General features: G+C 39.0%; 1 protein-coding gene across 1 annotated transcript in view; it reads right to left on the bottom strand.

The window, feature by feature from the left end:
- Nucleotides 1-25,370, bottom strand: part of LOC149180364 (endoribonuclease Dicer homolog 3a-like) — a 401,075-nt gene that overhangs the window by 269,147 nt on the left and 106,558 nt on the right. The gene's annotated exons all lie outside the window — the stretch shown is intronic.

Below are 25,370 nucleotides of genomic sequence, written 5' to 3'. Positions count from 1 at the left end.
GTCTTTTCCGTCGTAGTCCTCGGAGAAATCTTTCCAATGGGCTATCATGCGCGTCAAACGGAGATAGTACGACCAATTCGCGACACCGGGAAGTTGATGTACCAACTTACCCAAAAAACGGGGCCCACAATTTGGTGTTTCATCTTCTAGGGTTAGGTTTTGGAATGTGAAGGGTTTTCCATTGTTTCTCAACAATAAATAGGCCCTCGAGCCTCATTGTAACACAGTTTTTGGAGAACAGTTCAGAGGCATGTAGCCGACACATCTCTTCTCAGAGATAAGCTACCATCGCCCTAGTTGGGTTATTTCCATTTCTATTTGTAAGCATATTTCAGTATTTTACAGTAATGAAATGAAGTATTATTTCCGCTGCATATTTGTCTTTATGGTTATCTATATATTTTATTGCGTTCCTGTTTAAATCCGGATCAGGAGGCCCATGGCTCTCAACACACACCCTATATGTGCCAATGTAGCCCTTTGGAGGATTAGGACCCCGTATAGGGAGACCAAACCCAAGATGGAAACCATCTGCAATCCTACATAAGATCCAATGCATCCCCTAGACTTCCAATACAACAAGTCATTAGGGAAATCGAGTAAATGAACTTACCAACCATGGGCCATAGGTGGAGACTTCATAATGGACTACCCTTCCATAATGGGCTTTGGGATGTGCCAATGTCTTCTAAACTCCAAATGGGGTTAACCAAGTATCCTATTAGGTGGTTTCTACTTCTAAAGGAGATAATATGTTCAAGGTACACCCTTCAAAAGTGTTGATAAGTGGTTGTCATTGATGTCAACCCAAACAGCACCAAGAGCTACCTTGATCTTCCATGGCAAATTTGACATGGCAATTCATGGAATCTTGTGTCAAGATCCTTCTAGATAGATTCTCCTAGACAAGATGTTTCCGTTGATATATGGTACGCCTCGTCGTTCCTCCTAGTTTGAGAGAAAATTGAGGTTGAAGTTTGTTAAAATTGGAAACCAGGGCAAAACTTCATGTGGGTCATCTTATTCATGATTGATAATATTTTTATTAGATTCCTCTCGTCGAGATGTGTAGGATTGATATAAAGATCATCCGATTCCGATAAGTATTCATGGAGATATGAATTTATTTTGATTATGGAATTATTATTAAGCCGACCTACAACTCATGTAGACTCAGAAGCACAACAGTCGCATCTATTCAAACACCAACATTGTGTATAAATATAGGAGGACTTTTCCTCATTTGGACTCACTCATCTCATCACATCTCTCTCTCTCTACTGCGCAGAAAAGAGTCTCTTCTCTACTATGCAGAAAAGGGTCTCTCCCTCACACATGTGAAGCCGGAAGCTGCCGAAACTGACGCTGCAACTGCAAAAGTAAAGATTGACCTGCGTGGACTAGAAGATCTCCTCATCTGAACCGCATTGTAGGTTCATCTGAACCTCATTTGAAAGCCACAACTTTTGGTGGTGGAATCAAGTCAATCTGACGGACGATTTGCAAGATATCGACTGCCCTAGTTTGAAGCCGGAAGCTGCCGAAACTGAAGCTGCAACTGCAAAAGTAAAGTTTGACCTGCGTGGACTAGAAGATATCGTCATCTGAACTATGTTGTAGGTTCATCTTAACCTCCTCTGAAAGCCGCAACTTTTGGTGGTGGAATCAAGTCAATCCGACGGACGGTTTGCAAGATATCCACTGCCCTAGTTTGAAGCCGAAAGCTGCCGAAACTGAAGCTGCAACTGCAGAAGTAAAGTTTGACCTGCGTGGACTAGAAGATCTCCTCATCTGAACTGCGCTGTAGGTTTATCTAAACCTCCTCTAGAAGCCGCAACTTTTGGTGGTGGAATCAAGCCGATCCGACGGTAGGTTTGTGAGATATCGTTCGCCCTAGTTTGACGATGAAGCTGCTAATGTTGATGTCGCTAATCTAGGGTTTGCTATTGCTGATATGAATCAGATTTATTGTAATATTTCTCTCTACTGAATTATTGAAGATAAAAGAAGATTTGATCAAAGGGTTTCCCCACACATTGTGGGGTTTGTCCCTAGCTAACCGCCACATCTTGTGTCTCTTGTCTTGGCTTGTTTTCTGTCGATCGTTTAATGTTCTATCTGCACTTTACTTTATGTACATGTGATTGCTAATCTGTGGAATATAATAAGGAAAAGAAGTAAACTATTATAAGCATAGAACATACCATAACTTAACAAAGTTGAAGACCCGATTTTGTGGGCTAAAACCCCAGGGAGTAGAAACATGACACCTTATTCACCAACGGTTGTCAATATATGACAAGGATTCTCATCGTAATCTCACCACATATAAGTTGAATAACTTCAAAATCGAAAGATAGTAAACCGATCATTGACTTCACACTCGGGTAGGACCATATGCACTAAGCCAATCATTGACTTCAAATTTTAGTGGAATTGAAAATAATTCTAGGCAAGATCGTTAACATAATATTAAATAGAGGTTTTAAGGGTTTCTTGTCTTGATGTTTAGGAGTCGTATTGTTAGTACTTATAACCATATGAAATCGCACTTTTAGAAGTCAATTTTCCTCTCCATTAAGACAACGACATCCTTGCTTAAGGTTTGAGGTATCAATTGCCTCCAACGTTTATTATTGGAGCCCATTCTATGTTCTCCAACAGTAATCCTAGGTCTATAAAAAGGTGACCCTACCTCACTTATTTCCCTATGAACTTTAACACGTGATCTGTGATTAATTGCTCTGAATTTTTCGGCTACCCCTGAGGACATAAACACAGTTATCAATGGAAGAGGGTTAGGATTTATTTTTATTTTCGGGTGGTTCGTTTGGGCATGTCTTTGCAAACAAAGGACTCAAATCACTTCAAGATGGTCTTCAAGAATTGTTATAAAGTTCTGTGTCTTGTCTTTTGAAGTAACAGGATGTCGGCATAAAGAAGGATCACTTCAGGATGGTCTTCAAGAATTGTTATAAAGTTGTGTCTTGTCTTTTGAAGTAACATGATCTCAACATAAAGAAGGAATTGTTGAACAACTATTACAAGTACAGAACCTCGGCCTTCCAACAGTAAACTTGTTTTCAACAAGCAAAGCAAAGATTTAGGGCAGTTAAGCCCCTCGGACCTGCTCCTAAGAACAGAAAGTAATTGTGGCACATCAAAAGGAGCAATTTATGTGATTGCAGGCTTCTCCTGAACGCTCTTAATTACATCGCTAAGAGGATACGATTGTTTGGCCTTGATTTCACACAATCGGTTCCCAATAGGGCTTGACTTAAGTGCAAGTGGAAATCCTTGGGTTTATAAATACAACCTCTCAAATTACAGAACTGTTGTGACATACCTTGATTGAGTACATTCATATTCATACATGTTCAAGACCTTCTTGTAAGTCGACTTGCTAAGATAAGCAAAGACAATATTGATGTATGGACAACATACAACAACAGGAATTAGAATGTTTTCAAGCATCATTTCTGTAGCATTTATTTGAAGGGCCACAAGTGATTCTCAGGCATCTGTTGAAAAGCTTCATTTGTCAGACATTGTAAGGTAGTCTAGTATTTTATTTTATTTTTCTGGGTATAGTATTAAGCTAAGTTGTAGGAAACGTTGGAGAAGGGCCCATTTCCAGCCGGAAACAAAACAGAAACGAGGAAACTCATACCGTACGACCTGGAAACGCGTTTCCAACCGTACTGGCCTATTTCTTGAGGAGGAAACGTGGCCAGTACGGCCGAAAACGCGTTTCCAGGTCGTACGACAGAGTTTCCTCTTCTAAATTGACTTTTTCTTGTATTTTTATTTTTATTTTTTCGCTTCTAATTTTTTATTGGTCGACTAAAATATCTTCTAGATGCCTCTCAAGTTATAAAAAAGAGGATTTTTTTTTAGTGGGGCAGCCTAATGTTCAAGCCTATGGCCCTAGTGTTGATATGCAAGTTCATGGTAATGTTATCATCCTTTTACTTAAATTTTTAACATTACCATGAAATGACTCAGGATGTTTGAGAGTGGTTTCGCCCTCATTGGATTTCATATGGAGAAAGTAGAATTCTAGATCTCGCTCAAAATCCAGCAGACTTATCTGTTTTTCAAGATTTCAGGATTGGGGGGATTACAATGTTTCCATTGGATTTTGTCATGTACTATGGTATGGAACTTGTATTTAATCAAGAGAACCAAGCCCTCTATGTAGGGGAGACTCCCAACAATCAAGAGCATGTAGGATACTAGGGTATGGAACTTGTATTTAATCAAGAGCATTAAGGTCGTTCGACTATGTAGGAGGAGACTCCCAATTAAGCGCGAGACAAGAAATTAGAAATTTCTCGTGGCTGATTTTAGATATTTCTATTTTCATTATGTGATTATTCATGAGTAAATGTGATGTAAATTTAGAAACTTATAGTTTATGCATTGACAATTTAATCATAATGTAATAAATTAGAATGTATCATATATGCTTTATGATTGCACATATTTCTTAAATGTCCTAATATATATAAATATATATATCTATATCTATATCTATATCTATATATATATATATATCTATATATATATATATATATATATTGCGTTTCCTAGTTTCCAAAATTTGGGGGGGGGGGGTCACGTTTCGTACCCGTGCTCGTTTCGAAAACTCATACCCATTTCCCCATTTCGTGCAACTTAGGTATTAAGTATAGTTACAAATCTATTTTGACTCTTGTATTATGTTTAGAATTCAAGGTTTGTATAGTAGTTAGGATTGTAATAAGTCAAGTTGAGGGCTTAATAGGTTTATTATGATATGTTAAGGTTGGTTAGGGGTTGGTATTTAGGACTGCGTTTGTCTTTAGATCAATAATTGTGTACTGAAGTATTGTGAAAAGGTGGCACTTCATCACATCAAGGCAACCCAAGTTTGTTATTGTATTCATTGCAGAATTATTACAGTCAATATTGTTATTATTAAGTTGACTTGTGATTGCAGGCAAAGGTAAGTAATTAAGGTTGGGATTTATTTTGAATTTTTCTTTTGGGTTGGGATGTATGGGCATCTTCTCTTGCAGGATTGACCATTATTTTGAAAGAAGAACAGTGACAGCTAGACAAGATCAAAACAATGCAGTGGCATCAAACAGTATGTGAGACTCTCATTGAAGACAAAACAAGAAGCAATGAAAGCAGATTATCGAGGCCCATAATCACTTGCAGAAACTAAGTGAGCAACATTAGGAACAAGCAGGCAGAGCAATTTATCATTCCTGACCATTTTCCATAGCAAGTTACACCATTAGCATCAAGGGTCATTTTGTACAACAGTTGTTGAGTTTTGGAAATATTATAAAGAATTTGTGTCATTGCCCGGAGTTGAAGAAGGCAAATTTGTTTTGGGATAAGGGTTTGTATTACAGTTGGGACAAGGGTTCTAGGTTTGTTGATTCAAGGGTAGTTTAGTCCTAGTGTTATTGGTCAGTAAAATAAAATCATTGTATTATCGTCGTAACGTGGATCATTGTCCCTAGTACGGGAGTCCACACTTTTGTATTTAATTTTTGTCTTTATAGGGTGGTAGGGTGGTGTTAGGCAGGTGAATGAAGTCACCTATAGGAGGGGGTCTGTAAACACTTCAAGGTGGTAGAGTGGTGCATAAAATCATCAAGGTGGACCATATTCAATGTTAAAGCCATCAAATTACGCCAGACAAGTATCATTTTCAAATGTCCTATTAGCTTATGATTGTGCACAAGTTACTTCACTTAGGTATGGGAGGGAATATTACATGAACTTATGAGGTGCTTCCAACCCTTTCAAATGATAGGTTCCAGTGATAGGTGCTATAACTTGCAATCTACTTGATGAAAAGTTCCATAGTCTTATAACAGGTTAACCGTTATGCAAAGCATTGTCCATGAACACTTGTGTAGAGGGAACACTTGGCTCCTTTAGTTACCTTCCCTTGCCTTTGTCTTTCCAAGCCCCCATATTTTTCCTTCTCTCCTGCTTTCATGTGGCTTGTTTAACAAGCTTTATTGATTTATCAAGTAATAATGATAATGCAATCCCCCTTTAATGAAGTGCATTTTATCCCCTCATTACGATTTGTTGAAATTTCTAAGTCTGACACATCAGAAATCCCTACTACATTATCTCATTTGATTTCTCCTACTTATTCATTCCATTAACAAGTTATTTATAAATATAAATACTAAAATAAACACAAATGCAACCTTAACTCATATACAAATCAACAACTGAGACAATCACATAAGGGACACCGTTATTTTTGGACAATCATCCCCGGAAAACCCAATGCGGGAAAACCAGTGCAGCAAATATGAGGGTTTTATTATAATGTAGTTTCTGAATACAACTAGGGTACCAGAAATGGGTCACCCAATATAGAATGCCCTCGGCAGTGGTACCTCTCCTCGGAGACAAATATTCCGGCTGATCAATCAACAGATGAACGATCCCACAACAACAATTGCAGCTTCCACTACTCTGCGTCACCCTTCCCGGCTCACCAACACCCAATCTGCCCCACAAAAATTCTTCTGGCGCTGCCTCTTGGCCCCGCGTCAACTCTGCTAGCCTTTGCGCAGCTACTAAAGCTTCTGCGTCAGCTCTTAGACCCTTTGCATCACCCACGCTGGCTTCTTCAGCCTCTGTGTAGCTCCCAGCGGCCTCTACATAGCACCCAGTTGCCTCTGTGTCAGCGTCTCCAAGCTCTGCGATGTCTCTCTAGCACTATCTCCGCCTCTCTGCTATGTATTCTCTGCCTCGTGCCGAACTGCCCCTCGGTGCAACAAATCACTGGTTACATTCTCTCAGCAAACCCCACTCCAGAAAATCGAATTGACTGATCAACTTAATGTATCTCCAACTGACCTTCAAGCCTCCTTTTATGCTTTTCCTGTTGAGTCTTCAACTGCCGAGATTAAGTCCCTAATCAACGACTAAGATTAGATTTGGCTTGATCCATGTCATTTAAAACATTCTCACCCAGTTTTATATTAATACCCATTAATATTTTAATTTTCCTAAGTTTAGACCTAGGAACCCCATTAAAAATATTAATTATTTTAATATCTATCCAATCGGGTGGAATTTCCCCAAACCATTACTGGGTCTTGGAGATCTTATGTGCCTTAGCCTCTCCACCAATTTTCATATCTAGAGCACATCCGATGCTACCACAAATCAACACGCCCTCTTAGCGAGGAATGTGTTCTTTTAATGTTTCACCATGGAAACATCACACTGATCCTCCGCACCAATACCTGTGTTGATGCTTGGCCTGCTGCCTCACATCATCTGCACTATTGCTTCCTGTACTATTGCCCATGACACTACCATTGCCACTGCAGCATCTGTACTGCAGCGGCCTCTCAATATGTTGCCCATGCTGCCCCTAGCACTACCACTGCTAACTGTTGCACTACAACTCAATTACGGAGAAGTAGGTAACTGACTTCTCCCAAATACTGACATCCCAGTCAGTCCAGAAGCCACGTGAAACTGAAGATGCCTCTGCTGCTATACTGTGCTCCCTCTGTTGTTACTGCGCTGCTGAATACAGCTCTGTGTCTGTCACACTGTTGCACCCTCCACTGCGTTGCCTCAGATTTCTACACCCAAGCACTGCCTTGCTGCTCCACTACACTTTGCTCCACCGGACATCTGTCATTCTGCTAAGATCATTAAGGGATCTCGTAGCCAGATATGATCCAAGAGTTTGGGCACCTCAAGGATCCTGCCCCTAGTTTGTAGTCCTCCTCACTACAACTCAATGTCTCCCCATCTCTTATCTAGAGGTGCATGAGCACTCATGGCACAGTGGTCATTAGTCTCGACCTCTTTCTTCGCCTTAGCTGGCGCTGCCTTAAAATCGAAAGCCTCTCCCTTGTTTTTCTTCCTAGGACATTGAGATGCATAATGTCCTAGCTCCCCACAACGGAATTACTTCACCTTGGAGATGACCTTCTTCTTCCTCTTCCCTTGCTATCCCACAGATGCTAGAGCTGCATCCTCCTCCTCTTTCTTGATTCGACTTCCCACTACTCCCCGCCTTGTTCAACCTGCTGATCTCTTTTTGGCGAAGAGCTGCCCACATCTCCTCCCATCCTGGAAGAGTAGCCTTGCCCAAAATACTTTGGAAAAATGTCTCCCACTCCTCGAAGACTACATTCAAGGCGGTCCTCACCATGAACTCCAGATCCAGTGTAGACCCTATGGAAGTAAGTTGGTCACGAATCTCCTGCAATCTGAGGAGGAACGGATCTATCTGCTCTCCCTTCTACATCTGATACAATGCAGCTGATTCTCCAATAGCATCTTCCACTGCACGAAAGTGCCCTGATACAAGGTTGTCAAAGTATCCCACATCTCCTTTGTTGTGTTCTTTTCAGCAATATGTGGTACGACATGATCTTTGACCCTGTCAAAGATCATGCACTTCGCCCTTGCCATTGCATCCTCATAGTTCTCATCTTCAGCTGGGTAGACTAGGATAGCCACGGTTCTCAAAACAAAGTCCTTGATGTGATGTCGATCCAGGACTACCAGGATCCTGGCCTTCTAAATGACAAAGTTAGAAGCCCCATCCAGCCAGTCCGTTCACTACCATTTCCACTCCTCTTCTGGACTCCCTTTGAGTTTCGACTTCCCTTCTGGAAATCTCCCTCTAAGTCCTGATTTCCCTGCTAGAAATCTTCCCGCCAAATGTCAAACCGCTCCTCCCCAATACTCCTTGCAACTACAACTCGCATCTGGATTTCTTGGCTAGAAATTTGTCAAGGTAGAGACTCCCTCTACCTTGGTTCTGTTCCCTTAGGTATTGTTCTGCACCGACAGAAACAACACCCCACCAGCTTCTCAATCACAATCTGTCCACAGCTCCCCAGCCCCGACAACTGAAGAAACTGAGCCTTTCAAGTTCTGCACAATCCCGACAATGGCAGAATATGCTCCTCCTGGCCACAGAGTCGATTCTTCCTCGCTGAGAAAGATGATCAGGCACTGCTAGCTCTGATCTGCCCCTCTCTTCCTCTGCGTTAACCCTCCTCCTAGCTCGAAATGATGACGCAGGCCCTCTGCGTCACCTCTTCTCTGCGGCTTCTGCTCTGGGACAACGCTATCTCTTAAGACAACTGCTACTGCTACAAATTCTCCAGATTACTGTTGGTGCCTTCAGTTCTCCTGTGATCTGCAATGCTCTCATACCATGTTGAAATTTCTAAGTCTGACACATCATAAATCCCTACTGCATTATCTGGTTTAATTTGTCCTACTTGTTCATTCCATTAACAAGTTATTTATAAATATAAAAACTGAAATAAATACAAATGCAGCGGATATGAGGGATTTATTATTATGCAGTTTTTGAATACAACTAGGGTGCCAGAAATGGCTCACCCAACAGAGAATGCCCTCGGCAGTAGTACCTATCCTCGGAGACAGATATTCTAGTTGATCAATCACCGGATGGATGATTGCACACCAACAATTGCAGCTTCCACTGCTCTGATTCACCCTTCTTGGCTCACCAGCACTCAGTCTGCCCCACAAAATTTCTTCTAGCGCTGCTTCTTGGCCCTACATCAGCTCTGTTAGCCTCTGCGCAGCTACTGAAGCCTTTGTGTCAGCTCTCAGACCCTCTGCGTCAACTCTCAGACCCTTTGCGTCACCCACGCTGGCCTCTTCAGCCTCTACGTAGCACCCAGCTGCCTCTGCGTCAGCGTCTCCAGGATCTGCATTGTCTCTCTAGCACTATCTCTGCCTCTCTGCTATGTATTCTCAGCCTCGTGCCGAACTGCCTCTTGGTGCAACAGATCACTGGTTCAATTCTCTCAGCAAACCTCGCTCCAGAAAATCGAACTGACTGATCAACTTGGTGTATCTCCAACTGACCCTCAAGCCTCCCCTTATACCTTTCCTGTTGAGTCTTCAATGGTCGAGATTAAGTCCCTAATCAACGGCTAAGATTAGATTTGACTTGTTCCATGTCATTTAGAACATTCTCACCCAGTTTTATATTAATACCCATTAATATTTTAATTTTCCTAAGTTTAGACTTAGAAACCCCATTAAAAATATTAATTATTTTAATCTCTCTCCGACTAGGTAGAATTTCCCCAAACCATTTTTGGGTCTTGGAGATCTTATGTGCCTTAGCCTCTCCACCAATTTTCATGGCTAGAGCACATTCGATGCTACCACAAATCAACACGATTAAGGTGTTTACTAAGAGTTCCATTTACTCTAATACGAAAGATATGCATGGCTACTCTTGGGGACAAGAAGCAACATAAGAAAGGGTAGAGCTCAAGCTACAACTGGGTTTTACTTGCTTTATTTCCCTTGCCATTCTTAAGCATTTTAACATTTGGCTCATGCTCTTTATATTCTTATAGCTACATCAACCCAGAGTATATTCAACCCCTCCTCCTCATATGTAAAGGCCAGTAAGGAACCAGTACGAGTGACTAACAACAACCAATCAAAAGATGGGATAACTATTCAAAATGTAACTAGTTTCGGTCTTCATAATTGTTGCACTCATTTCAATATGTATCCTATGTAACAAACAAGAAAAGAAAAAGAAAAGTTATTATAATTAAAGCAAGGGTTTCATGCTCATTATCGATGGTCTTCTAGGTAAAAGAATGTTCTTCATACTTCTAGGGTTTGTTAGGTCTTAGGATTTATTGTCTTGAGTCAAAAGAGTCAAGATCATGTTTGTAAGACCTTCTGGGCAAAAATATATTTGTAAAAAGACTTAATTTCAAGTCTAGAAAGTCCTGGAAGCTCCAAAGTACAATTCAGCCCTAGGATCATCAAGTCGGCCTAAAGGAGGGAATTCAACCCCTTGGGAAGGTTATATAAAGGAGCAGACTGACCTCATTTGAGTTACACTCACTCCACAAGTTCGATCTATCAAGAATTTGGCATGTTGACCATTGAAGATAATTTGAAGACTCCATGCCCGAAGATATGTCAAAGGCTTCATGTACCATCGAAGTTCATATATCATCAGAGTTTTTTAACTCTATCTTCTTCTTCTCATTTTTCTTCTATATTGTACTCAAAATTTTGCAAGCCCTATGGGGATGTTGAAAAGTGATGCTAGTGTGATGAATAGAGTCATGTAACAAGCCTAGGTAACTTGGGACATTGTCATCAAGTGAGTTTACTCTAGGAGGTTTTTTTAACTTGGTTAATTATTGGTACTTCCTAGCACATAATAATTAATCGAGTATTTTCCTCCCAGCAATAACTCCAAAGTCGAAGTGTGCTTTGATGGAAAGGCCTTGGGTGATTCCTAGTGTCTAGAGTCATTGTATATTACCATACTACATCACTCGTAAAATTTTGTGGAATTTGATTATATTAGAATAGGATTTTCTAATAATTAAAAATTTCCCACAAAACAAGATTTTTTAATTATTTTCTATGTAATGATGTAAATAAGTGGTCCTAGGAAATGTCTGGGGGTGTGACTACTCGAAAATTCGAGGCCCAACATTATAATAGGACCCACTTTGAGGGTCCAAAAATAACTTATAGTCATGTTGTCGCTCAGATTGTACAGGCACGGTGCGACAACGACTCAGGTCGGAGATTGTCACTCTGATCCCCAACCTCTCCATTTTAGTTGTCTCCCAAAGACGAGCTATGGGGGGTAGTCCCTATGAAACGTGAAAATGCAAGACTTATTGGTAACCAACAAGTCTGGGAGACACGATTGAATGACCTAGCCACTTGGTTGATTTTAGCAAGTTTAAAAGATAAGATTGATTTATTTGACGAGACCAGTGCCTTATGGAGTCAACTAATTGATTTATATCAATTAAATACCAAATGACCGGATGAACAATCGTTGCTTAGATGCTTTGCTATCCTATATGAAGTGCAAGTCCTAGAATCTAGGTAAAAAATGCAAAATATTGGTTAATTTTGATTATATGCCTAGCTAAGTGTATCCCTTAATCCTTAATTATTTTGAAGCTAGTCTCTAAAGTAGGTTGTAGAGAGAATTCAAGGCGAAGCAAGCAAAGGCCTGGTTAACAATACCTCCCCTTGAAATATAACATACCCTGTGCCTTCGACACTACAAAGACTGTGGCTCTAACGACTACAAGGTCACCGTTTTAACCACTAGAGAGGGTCTATCCTTTGCACGCTACAAGATGAAAGGTGGCCCTATCTTTCTATCAACCGAGCTTATGCTTGGAGGCAAGTTTATTAGATGCACTTTAGTCCTAAAATGCAATGCAAGATGTTTGAGTGCTCTTGAATTAAGATTTATTTTGATCTGAAGTACTTAGTTATAATTTACCTTGTGACACAGAGTACTTAGTAATGAATGAAATACAATCTTAAACACAAGATTAAGTGCTCAATTTCCAATAGTGCCCACAAGATATATTCAATGTAACCAAGGAACAATTGTTCAAGTACTAAATCAAGATACATGCTCTTAAGAACAAATCACCAACATGCCAAAGATAAAGTTATTGTCCAAAATAGATATTAACCATGATACAATAATGACAATGATGGAAAGTAAAAGAGATTAGGGCCCTTATCACCAAGATACTACTTAAAACAATTCTCCAAGGTTCTTTTTTTTAGACAATTACTATAGTGAAAAGGATGCCAATGAAAGGTTGCTTAAGATAGACAATATTAATTAGCAATTCTCCAATGCTTGTCAACCAATTATCACAATGCCAAATTATATATGTAACAACAAGAGATGCCAATATCCAATAAATCCTTGAATTACCAATTTAAGCAATATTAATACATCAATTTGATCTTAGGATTATGTGCTTATGTGAGTGAATCACTTAGTGCAAGATTTATATCTTTAGGATTATAATACTCACAAGAAACAACGTGTTAGTATTCTTACTAGTAATGAAATAACTACACCAATCAACCATTCAATGTGAACAATGTAAGCAATTGTAAACGACACCTTTCCACAATTAGCTATGTTTATCAATAGAACATCAACCAATAAAAGTCTTTATGTAACTTATGTTCCAATGATATTAAGTGAGAAAAACTTAATTCTTGTGATAAGAGTAAGTGAATTCCAATCAAAGCACTTTATAATGCAAAAATGCCTATGCAAGAGATGAATGCTTATGCCACTATTATATATCAAACCTTGTAATGCTTATGACAGTCACCAAATTTCATGAATTATGCCAAACAGTGATTTACCCAATTGATATAATTGACTTAACAATATGGTATATAACTTATGTATGACTTTTAAGTTTTAGGCAACTTAAATGAGTTAAATACCAATGTTATCAAATGCTCTGATGGATGTAAACAAAACAGTGAGGAAGCAAGGGTTATAGGAAATCAACCGATAGGAAAACGGGACCGCGCTACCACAATTAGGTTTTCCCAAGTCGTGCCCATCCTGAAGCTATAAACCAATAGGAGAGATCCCACGAGACTAAGGTTGAGGATTAACCCCCCATTTAAGGTGAGGGAACAAGATTACAATCGAAACCCTTCCTTCTTCCAAGCCACCCAATAATCTATACCCAAGTGTGCCTAAGAAAAACAAGCATAAGCACCAGATTGCACAATGAAAGACATACCTTTAAGATTGGATGGCCCGCCTTCAAACACACGCTCTCGATAGATGGGAGAGGGGGCATATGACTAGCTCAAGGAGCATAGATCAACTAGCACAATATCGGCCACACTAGTGGTTGTCGGGACTGTTGGCTACCAGCTGAAGACAAATCTAGGAGAAAGATTTCTCCTATGGGGTCTCCCACTGGTGGTGGGTAATAGTACTTACTATAAAGGTGACACAAGGAAATCCATCTTGATTGATCACGTTTGAAGGAGCGAGAGTATCAAGAACACTTTGTTGGGAATGACGCTTACCATTATTAGGGTCTTGCTTCCTTCTAGGTGGACTATAATTATTATAAAGAGGTTTAGGAGGATAATTTGGACGTGATCCTTTAACCTTTTCTAGGATGGTTATCCCATTCATTATAGCTAGTTGACCCTGCACAATTTCATTAATCACTATCATTTTTTGTGCAAAATCATGTAACTTAATGGAAAAGATCAACATGATTCATACCTCTAGGTTTGGCCTCAACTTCGGCTCTAAGGTTTGGCAGGAGGTCAACAATAACAACATACTCATTTGCTTGATCCCAAGTAGTTGTACCTGTGTCTCTAAAAGCACAAATCAAATTGTCCATCAAAAAAAAAATTGCATTGTAACAAATTACAATATAGCATCTATTGCAAGCTTAAGGTTAGTTGGACCAAACCATCAAAGTCTCAAAGATTTTCATTTTCTTTCTTTTTCATATCATGAAATTGTTTAATAAATAACCTTCCATTTTTCTTAGATTGCCATATTTTGATAAAAGCATCATGGAATTGATCCCATTTTCTAAATTCCCCTATCAGACAAATCTTGGAACCATGATGTAGGACTTTCTTCAGAGAAAAGAACAAAGAATTTCATGAAAATGTCTTCTTCTCCAATATAAGAAAAACCAACACGCTAGTGAAATTGGTGTTGACGTTTTTGCAACATTGGGCAAACATTCTTCCATGGGATCATGTTGATTTGACTAGGGGAGAATGATACATTGACTAGGGGCCATGTTGATTTGGTTATGGGGTGAATGGCCTAAGGGCATTTTTTCTCCCATGGAACCATGCTGATTTGGCTAGGGCAGATTAGCCCATGATGCTCACATTGTGCTCCGAGATGGAGTGATATATTTTGATAGAGCGGATTTGAATTGTTTATTGATTGGGGCTTTTCACCCAACGATGGGGTAAACAATTCTAGTCTAATATTGAGTTTTGAAGTAAGCTCCATAAGTGAGGGGGCTTCTTGTGATGAGGTGCCCCTTAATGCGTCTCCACTCAACATTAGAACTCCATATAAATAGACAAGCATGTGACAAGTAACTTATCAACATAGCAAGCTCATTGATCTTTTCTAGTGGAGCAAAAATTCAACCAAGGAGAAATTTGTTGCTAGAGATCATCTTTATCATTTTCTATCTCTCTTCTTGAGGCCACACGTGTGACCAAATTGACCAAGTTGTTTGACCGAGTTTGACTGGGAGCTTACCAAGTTGTTTGACCGAGTTTGACTGGGAGCTTACCAAGTTGTTTTAACAAAGTTTGGTTGAGGTTTGACCAAAGTTGTTTGACCGAGTTGACCACAGTGTGACTGAGCTTAACCACAACCGCACGTGCAGGATTGCCCATAAACTTTCACTGCAAGGCCGAGTTGACAACAGGGCCAAAATTGATTGCATACCAATTTGACTTGGTCGTTGACGAGAGTTGACTTCTGATTTTTATTGGTTTGACGAGAGTATTTGACTTGTATTATTGGCACAAATTTCTAGACAAATTTTCGATTTGTAAACCTTGTTAAAAGACAATTTCTCCTCAAGAAAATATTGTTGGGTTTTCTCCCAAGGTTGGGTTTCCCAAAGTAAAAATATTGTCTATTGTGACTGGCTATCTTTCCATGATCTTTATTGTTTCTGTTGCATTTACTATTGAGATTTCCTGTGTATAATTATTCAATGATATTAGTGGCATAAGAAAAATTGTTTGAAAATCATTAGGAGTATTCCACTGCACTTTCCATAGAATTTCAACAATTGGATTATATTTCTTATGTTGTGACAACATTGTTTCCAAAGAATTTAGGCAAGCACTCATCAAATTTATCACTCATCGAGAATGGCAATGACATCGAAAGGCTTGAAAGCACTAGTGAGCCATGGCTTAGCAATTGTTGTTGTTATGGAAGCATTATTAAAGAGAGACTTGACTATAGGAGACTTCTGAGTTGTCTTTCTTTTAAGAGGAATAGTAGATTTCCTACTGGGTACTTGACTAGAAGTTCAAGAGTTTGAATGACATTGTGGAGTTGTCAAATGAGAAAATTAATCTAGGCTTTGAGATATACTCATCAAGAAGAAGATTGAAGCAAAGAAGAAGATTGAAGCAAAGAGTTCGAATCTCAAGGAGAATGATGCAACTCCTCCCCAGAAAATCTAGAACCTTAATGCAAAGCCTCACTAAGCAACCTAGATTGAGCACAACAATGGAAGGCCTATCACTATCACCTCAACAACAACTCCCTCATTTTAGGGATGGATAGAATTTAACAAAGGGGAGGCTTTCCTAGTAGATCTTAGGGACAAAGTAACCCAATTTAGCTTAAGGCTAAATTCCCCCAATGGTTCCACAATAAGCTCTCCCCTGAGAAATAAGGATATACAATTAGGGTTTTGGGTGGATTAAGGTATAATTTCAAGATTGTGAATTCAAGGGTTCCTATGATTCAATCTAGTGACTTAGGTCAACCAATAGAGGCTCAAATTAGTTCGTGAACACATACAATCAAGATATTATACTTGGTTTTCATAAAACAGGGTTTTAAACCAAAAATTACAAAAGGAAAATAGTTCCTAACAATACGAAATGTCCTGAAATCTATGATAAAGACATGTAAAATTAGGGCTAAATAAAGAGTAAACAAGAGATAATTGCAACGATTTTCTGTGGGGCAAACACATACAACAACACAATAAACCCTAGATGTTGGCCTTAATTTAAGGATGAACAATGAATGTAAATAAATACTTTAGCTTTCCTAATTAATTGCATAAAAGAACTAATCCTAGGACAACGATATCCAAAGCGAATAATGCTGAAAATGCATGATTTTGCTGAAATAAAACCCTAATTTACCCTAGTACATATAAACTAAGAAAATATTTAGGGTTTTAACGGATTGTCATAGAGATAAGACTAGTGCCTTTCTCAATCTAGAGCTACTGAAATCTATGAGTAAAAATCCTTGAAGGAAGAAAGATGTGGAATTGGAAATTGAGTGAGACAAATGTGTGTCCCTCAACTATATAACCCTAGTGCTCTTCTATCTTAGTGTAGTGCTCTTCTATCTTATTGGAGATTTAAAGGGACAAAGCTAACCTAGGTCACCTAAATAGAAACTTGATGAAAATCTCATCCAAGGAGATTTTAGAGCCATAAAAAATCAATAAAACCTTACAGAAATTTTAACAAACTCCATATCATCAACATGAACAAGGAGGAAGAACATAACTTAAATTTGCATAGCATATATGATCATATATTCACCAAAAATCATCCAAAAGAGAGAAAAATCCATCAAAACAACATCCAAGAGAAGTTCGTTATACTAGTGCTTCATAACACATAAGAGAGAAAGGACAAGTGAAGAGAAGTTCACTTCACTAGTGCTCCATAGCACATAAGAGAGAGGACAAGTGAACTAGTGCAAATTGTTTTCCAAGTGTGACAATGATTCCAAGGAAATCAACTTCCCTCTATTTGTATGAGGGAAACCAAGTGAATTTGAACTAAAAAGACTAAAATCCCTAAAATAATAATAACCATGATTAAAAGTTGAATAGGTCACAAGCCAACCCCCCCAAAAATAACTAAATCAAAAAATAACATGAAATTATGCCTCAATGCACTCAACCGTGTGAGTGTAAGGTGTCCTTCAAGGGTGATGTCATCCTCCAAAACGTGTGTCTCTCCATCAAATGTGCAATGAATATCTCCAAGGGGTGCATCTCATCCCAAAATCCATGTGTCTTCATCAAGTGGATGCCTACTCATCAACAAAAACATCCTCAAACCCAATGTGACATAAGTGTGCCCATGTCATCTTCCAAAGCATCAAGGAGAGGATGTCATCATGCTAGGGCACAACGCCATTATGGTGAACAATGTACAATCCCCTCTAGAGGAGTCCCATGTCATCATCATCAGACAATGTCAAAAGAAGGGTAACATGAGCAACGCCAACTAAGGGGTGTCCTGTCATCTCAAGGGCACATATACTACCAAAGCAATGTCCTAGTTCTAATAGACAACGTCCAAGGTCCTAGAGGTGGGAGAGGATATCATCAACTGTGTCAAGTCATCCTGATGTCAATGCTCCTCAAAAAGTGTTGAACATCATCCATAAGGGTGCTCATGTCATCCTCCAAAGCATCAAGAAGAGGACATCATCATGCTAGGACACGATGAATCATCTACAATTCACTCTAAAGGGAGTCCCATGTCATGATCATCGTCATCATCATTGAACACCTTCAAAACTAGGGCAACGTCCATCAAGTAAGCACAATGCCAACCTCGGGGCATCCTACCATCTCAATGGTACATCTTCTATCAAGGCAATGTCCTAGCTCCGAGAGACAATGTCCAAGGTCCTAAAGGTGGGAGAGGGTATCATCAACTATGTCAAGTCACCCAAGGTCAATGCTCCTCAAAATGTGTTCAAAGTCCTCTGAAAAAGTACCATGTGCCATCATCAAAGGGGCTAGGCTTCTTCTCTAAACCGATGGAGAAGAATCATACAATCCCTCAAGGGATGCTAGTTGTACCTGGGAGAAAATATCCAACACATACTCAAAGAATCAAGTGAGATCAACATCATGGGTGAAAGAATCATAAGAGTATCAAAGTGATTCATATTCAATGTCCACGCCATCAAACTACTTCACACGAGCATCATCATCAAATGTCCTACTAGCTTATGATTGTAGACAAGTTACCATGAAGTATGGGAGGGTTCTCACATGGTCCTATTAGGTGCTTCCAACCCTAAGGGTCAGATAGTTCCTAGGTTGACCCTTTCAGAAGATATGTGTAGTGATAGATGTTATGGACTAGGGTTTACTTCATGAATGGTGTCATAGCCTTATGCTAGATTATATCAATCCATTGTACATGAGAGCCTTTGTCGTGGGAGTGCTTAGCTTGCTTGAGTTACATTCCCTTGCCTTCGTTTTTCCAAGTCCCCATGTTTGACTTTTCCTTTTTTTACATAGCATGTTTAACCAACTTCATTGATCATCGTGCAAAAATGAGATAACCCCCTTTAGTGACGAGTAATTTATTGCTTGATCGAAGTGAATATGCTCTTAGAGATTTCCTTTTACTTTGATAGGCGTGATATGCATGGATACTCTTGGCAATGAGTGGCTATATAAGAGTGCGTAGAGCTCAAGCTATAATTTATCGTTTTCTTTCTTTACACCCCTTGCCATTCTTTTGCATTTTGATATTTGCCTCATCCTCTTTCTTTTCTTATAATTGCATCAACCTCGAGTATATACCTTTATTTTCATAGGACAAGGTCAACATGTAACCAACATGAGTGACTAAAAACAACCAACTTGAGCAACTAAAAACAACCAACCAATAAATGGGTCAATGGAGCACAAAAAAGATGACAACCAACCAATAGATGGGTCAATGGAGCACAAAAAATATGACAAGTATGGATAACATGCAATATTACCATCATTTGAGCCCCAAGGAAGGTCACATTGGACTAGGGGCAAGTGATAACAACCAAGGTGAAGTAAGGGAACAAGTATACAACCAATAGTAGTCAATTATCCAATTAGACTTGTGATCCATACTAGAATGGCTTTAAACATTAAATGAAAGCACTTGAGTACAAAATGGTTAATGTATCGGACAAAAGATGTCCCACCTTCCTCGGATGAGTAAGCTAGATGAATGAATTCATTGACCAAAGAAAAGATGAGAGGCATCTGAGACAAGTTGTTTGTGGATCATGGTAGGGCTACTTCAGCTTGCTAGCAAATTGTATCATAGGAGAAAAAAAATCTCCAAGGGTTGCCCAAACATGTGGTTGGGCAGTCACCATTCTAAGCAACCATTTTTAATCCTCATGTCTCCACCCAAGCCTACCTCATTCCATCAATCTACCATCACCAATTACTTTGTTGTCCTCTACATCTTGAGTTGTGTGCTATGAATTCCACAAATAGTCACTTTTATGGAATGCCACAAATACACAACCTATGTTAAACAAGGATAGCCTAATGTTGGTATAACCTTCTAGACTATGTGTCATTTTTCTGCAACAAAGTACTAGTACATGAGCACTGTTGAAATAAATATATTTCTATCAAATTTGCCAAAAGCCATTTTTTGCAAAGGAAATTATTTTCACACCATGAAGTGCAGCAAACAGATCTAAGGGTAGCTAACACATCATATGCTTGGTGTGAATCTTCAGTTTCGCAACAACAAGATCATTCCAACCAAGATGCCATTTTAGTGGCCCAAGTGTTTTTTATCCCATTTAAATGCAAGGTGTACCTGAAGGCACAATAGATGGAAGTATGTCAACGCTGTGCTACAATCCTCTCTTGCAAGTTGGGAAAAAGTGGAGCTTGTAGAGATGTACCTTCTAAAAACATGTGAAGTGTCTTTCCTTTACAAGGATGAACATATGGAATCCATTTTGATCTCTTTTGGAAATCTTTATCAACAAGAAGGTGGTATTTTAAAAATAACAAAATTAGAAGGATGTCCTAGAGTTATATTTACAGGTAAAATCACTTTTTCATGCATTCGTTGAATTTTCAAATGCTTTATCTATCTCTGAAACCAAGAATTTGACTACTTCAAAATTTTTGCAATTTGAAACTATCAAGTTTCAACAAAAGATACAAGACCATTATCATAGATTCCTACTTGTGAAACAATTCATTCATCTTCTTATGTTATCAAGAAAGAGAATAATGTTTGTGTATTTAAGCAACCAATAATTGCGAAGGAGACACCAAAGACAAGAAAGAGAATAATGTGTGTATTTAAGCAACCAATAATTGAAAAGGATACACCTAAGATAAGATAAGACAAGACAATTTTATTTATGTCCAATAAGTGACCATAAATAGATGGATGGGACCACTAGGTACAATAGTATGAGATACAAGTGGTAGCACCAAGGCCACTCAAAGAAAACATGATATAAGAAAAACTAGCGTGTGTTGTAAAAGACCTAAAGTCTACAACCTTAAAGCATGGAGCATGGAAACAAATCAATAGTGTACGTAAGTGCAAGTTTTGCAAAGAATTGAAGAAAAATACCAACACTATCAAAGGGTATAGCTCGCATGGTGGGGTGGATCAACCTTACGAGATAGAGATACAAAGGGACTAGTTGATGTCAACACTACATTAGCCGTTAGATTTGTGAGACCCCGGATGCCTTCCATGCTCGACTAGTGAGACCCTTATGAATATGTAACCTCAAATCCTAGGATAGTTCATATGACACCAATAGTAAGTTACTAAGTATACCTCAGACAAGAAAGAGAATATGTGTGTTTAAGCAACCAATAATTGAGAAGGAGACACCTACGATAAGACAATTTTATTAATGTCCAATAAGTAACCATAAATAGATGGATGGGACTAGTAGGTACAATAGTATGAGATACAAGTGGTAGCACCAAGGCCACTCTAAGAAAACAACCTAAAGTCTATAACCTTAAAGCATGGAGCAGGGAAACAAATCAATAGTGTACGTAAGTGCAAGTTTTGCATAGAATTTAAGAAAAATACCAACACTATCAAAGGGGATGGCTCGTATGGTGGGGTGGATCAACCTTCCGTGATGTAATATCTCCTACCATCCGAGACCATAGGGAAGAAACTCTTGATTTATGTTTGGTCATATGAACTGGAAGACCAGAAAGATCTAGTATGAGATGTCTCATTGCCACAGTGTTAAAAACAACAATTGAGATCAATTGAGATCTAGAGAAGGTATACTTAGTAACTTACTATTGGTGTCATATGAGCTATCCTAGGATTTGAGGTGACATGTTCATAAGGGTCTCACTAGTCGAGCATGGAAGGCCTCTCGGGGTCTCACAAATCTAATGACAATTGTAGTGTTGTCATCAACTTGTCCCTTGGTATCTCTATCTCCTAAAAGAACTAGAAAGAAAGTTTTAGTCGGTTGAACAAGGTCTAATATGGTATGGGGTGGGAAAAGTGAAGAAGTTCTAAGCCCGAAAGCCTCCCTCATGTAAAGTACCAAGTATCTCTAGTGTGGGAAGCAAGTGATTATAGAATTTTGAGACTCCCTAAAACGATTAAAACATGTTCCTCTAATATCATAGTAGATGGGACACCTGAAGGCGAAGTGCTCCTCTATGTCAATCTTGTGAAGATGACAAAACTGGCAAATCCTATCTCCCTAGGTGATATGGTGGTCAATTTAAATGCAAAGAGGATGAGGACCAACCCGAAGCTACCCAAGGGGCATCTGACTAGCATGCATCTAATGCAAAATTAGGTAGTGGAGCCGAACAATAAGGTCATCTATTAGTCCAAAAATGCTCTACACAAAAGGCCATCTTGGGGCTTAGCTTGCCTAGTGGGTTGACCCAAGTAACCTGGAATCTTGGATATATTGTCAAATGATATCCTCTTTGGCAATGTTGCACGACTCGTACTCATATAAGACTCGTCTTGCTATGGAGTCGACAAACCGTATAAGACTCGGCAAAATTTTCCCTCGATTCTCCCTTTCCCTCCACATTATCTCCCCAAAAAAATAAAAAATATAATAAAAATATCAAATTTTGAGGGTCTCCATAGATCTTATGCGGGTCATATATGGTTCCTCACGGCTCAATGTGGGTAGTAGAGTTTTATGCGATTTTTTGCGAGTACGCATAGAAACCACAGATTCTATGTGAGTGACCCGTCTCACTATAAAACCCGTCAAGACCCGCGGGTACTCGCGGGTCTTATAAGAGTCATGCTACACTTCTCTTTGGAGATCTTCATCTCCCACCTATTTAGTGGAAGTCTATTAGGGCATCAAGAAAGTATTGGAATAGAGGGAGGCAGTGTATAAAGATACCAACCGATTAAAGTAAATGGACGAGTAGCCTCCACAAACCAAAAACAAGCTCAATGAAAGATACTAGTAGTGGATATGGCCTCATAGAAACAATAGGCAAGATAAGGATGGTGCTCACTATTGATTCAGGTGTCTAAAAATCCCCTAACTTGACGCAAAAGGAAAACCTATTAGAAGATGGTTTCCATAAAGCAAAGTAATAGAAACAAGAAACGTCATATGATGGATGCTACACCAATTTTGAATGAAGGTGCTCCAAGTTCAAGAATCAAGACATCCTTGACAACTAAACAATACATAGAGGAAAAGAAATTTTAGGAATAGCATGAATACCCTTTGACTATTGATGTTAAAGAAGAACCCACATAGCATGAAAGTCAAGATGAAAATTCTCAAAAATTCTTAGAGCTAAACTTGCACAAGGAATATTATGGTGACAATGAAAATTGAAAAAGAAAATCCAAAACCACCCAACACCAAGGGAAAAATCATAAAGAACCCAATATCAAAGGCTATTGATTCAAGTCCCACCTATTCATCATTCACTAAAGACCAATCGTCTATCAAACTTCACCCTAAGATCAAAACCCTCTACAATAGAGCCAATACCCATGGCCTCAAAAATTACATCATTATTGTTCATCAATTGAGCAAGGGGCAACCCCCAATTGTTGCTTTCATGGCGACATTTAAATTATTTGGAGAAATTTTCAAAGACAACCTTGAATAACTAGGGACCAAAGCAATACATCACATACACGACATGTAGAACCATCAAATATTTTAAAAATGGGAGATAAAAAGAAGAGAGTGGAAAGCATGGATGATAGGGAAGGTAAGGGGTGTCTTACTTGTATACAACCTTTTGCATATAACTAAGGACAAAGCATTTTGAAGGAGGCAGCTATGAAATGAATATAAAGTTACATAACAAGATGTAACGTCTCACGCGTGTGTGTTTACAGGGAAGGTGAGGGGCGTCTCATTTGTATAGAGCTTCTACATATAGCAACAAAGTGTTTCTATGAAAATTTCTGAATCTAACACATCAAAAATCCCTACTGCTATTTCTGGTTTATTATCTCCTACTTGTTCTTTACATTAACAAGTTATTTAATCATATAAACATAGAAATAAACACAATAGCAGCCTTCACAAATATACAGATCAACAACTGAAATAAACTGAGACAACATAAGGGACACCGTTATTTTTTGACAATCGTCCCTGGAAAAACCCAATGCGGGAAAACCAGTGCAGCAGATATGAGGGTTATATTATTATGCATATTTCTGAATACAACTAGGGTGCCAAAATTGGCTCACCCTTCAGAGATTTTCCTTCGCAGAAGTACCTTGCTCCAGAGACAGATATTCCGACTAATTAGCAACCAGATGATCGGCCCTACAGTGACTTCGATTGTTCCTTAGCTGGACAATGAAAGCTGCTCCAAGCTAACTTCTAGAACTGTGTCACCCTCCAAGGACTGCGTCACCCTCTACGGCTCTGTGTCTACCTCTCAGCTCTCCGTCTGCCCCACAGAAACACCATAGCGTAGCTCCTTCAGCCCAGCGTCAGCTCTCCTAGCCTCTGCGTCAGCGTCTCGACCTCCTACATCCTCTGTGTTGCCCCTCTAAGCCTCTGCGTCAGCCCAGGCTCCGTCAACATTGTCTCTTCGGCACTTTCTATGCCTCCCTGCTATGTATTCTCGACCTCCTACTGAACTATCCCTCACTACAACAAATCACTAACTCGATTTCTCAGCAAACCCTGCCCCAGAAAATTGAACTGATTGATCAACTTGGTGTATCTCCAACTGACCCTCAAGCCTCCTCTTATACTTTTCCTGTTCACAATTCAAGGAGTTGACCCTGCCACCTACACCTACCTACAAGTTAGTGAGAAAAGCCTTCCACCCCACAAGGTGTGGTTGGTGGCAGGGAACTCAGAGAAGAGGTTGTCAAACTAATCCTGACTCTCTCCGTTTGAGCTATCTCCTAGGTTAGCTAAGGGGGGCGGTCCCTAATGAAAAGTTAAGTTAAAAAGGATGTCAGTTTCTAGGAGAATTGTTAGAGTTAAATAGATTATCTCTTTAAGATTTATAAGCAAAAAACTGATATGAGCAATAACCATCATAAGATAAGAATGAAATACATAAGCAACCAGTGTCTTCCAACTATTTTCTCTTTAAGAAATAAAATTGTATTTTGCTTAAAATGAACTGAAACACTTTCAAATGGAAAGCCAAAATAACCATGAAAAGTGAAACACTAAATTGTTAGCACAAGATATTATAAATGCTCTCAAGATGAATAAGTCTACAAATCAAAGCATGGAAACTATCTTGCTCAAAAGGATACAAAAATAACTCAAATGTTAGACCAAGATGACAACATGCAATTAATTTACCGAACCAAAATAATAGTACTTGAAAGTGAAATCAACCATTCATGACAATAAGCAATTAAACCAAAAGATGAGTCAATTTCCAAGTACTAGAAAATTAAACTTGTTGCAAAATTAAAAGAAATTACAATGCTTGCATCCAAAGTGCCTCTTGAAATAAGATTTGCATGTGAGA

Source organism: Pinus tabuliformis, chromosome 3_2, assembly GCF_031772625.1.
Source record: "Pinus tabuliformis cultivar Carrire ecotype Pingquan chromosome 3_2, CPIR1, whole genome shotgun sequence".
Classification (NCBI taxonomy): domain Eukaryota; kingdom Viridiplantae; phylum Streptophyta; class Pinopsida; order Pinales; family Pinaceae; genus Pinus; species Pinus tabuliformis.
The sequence above is the reverse complement of the archived record's forward strand: the minus strand, read 5'-3'. Positions and strand labels throughout refer to the sequence as shown.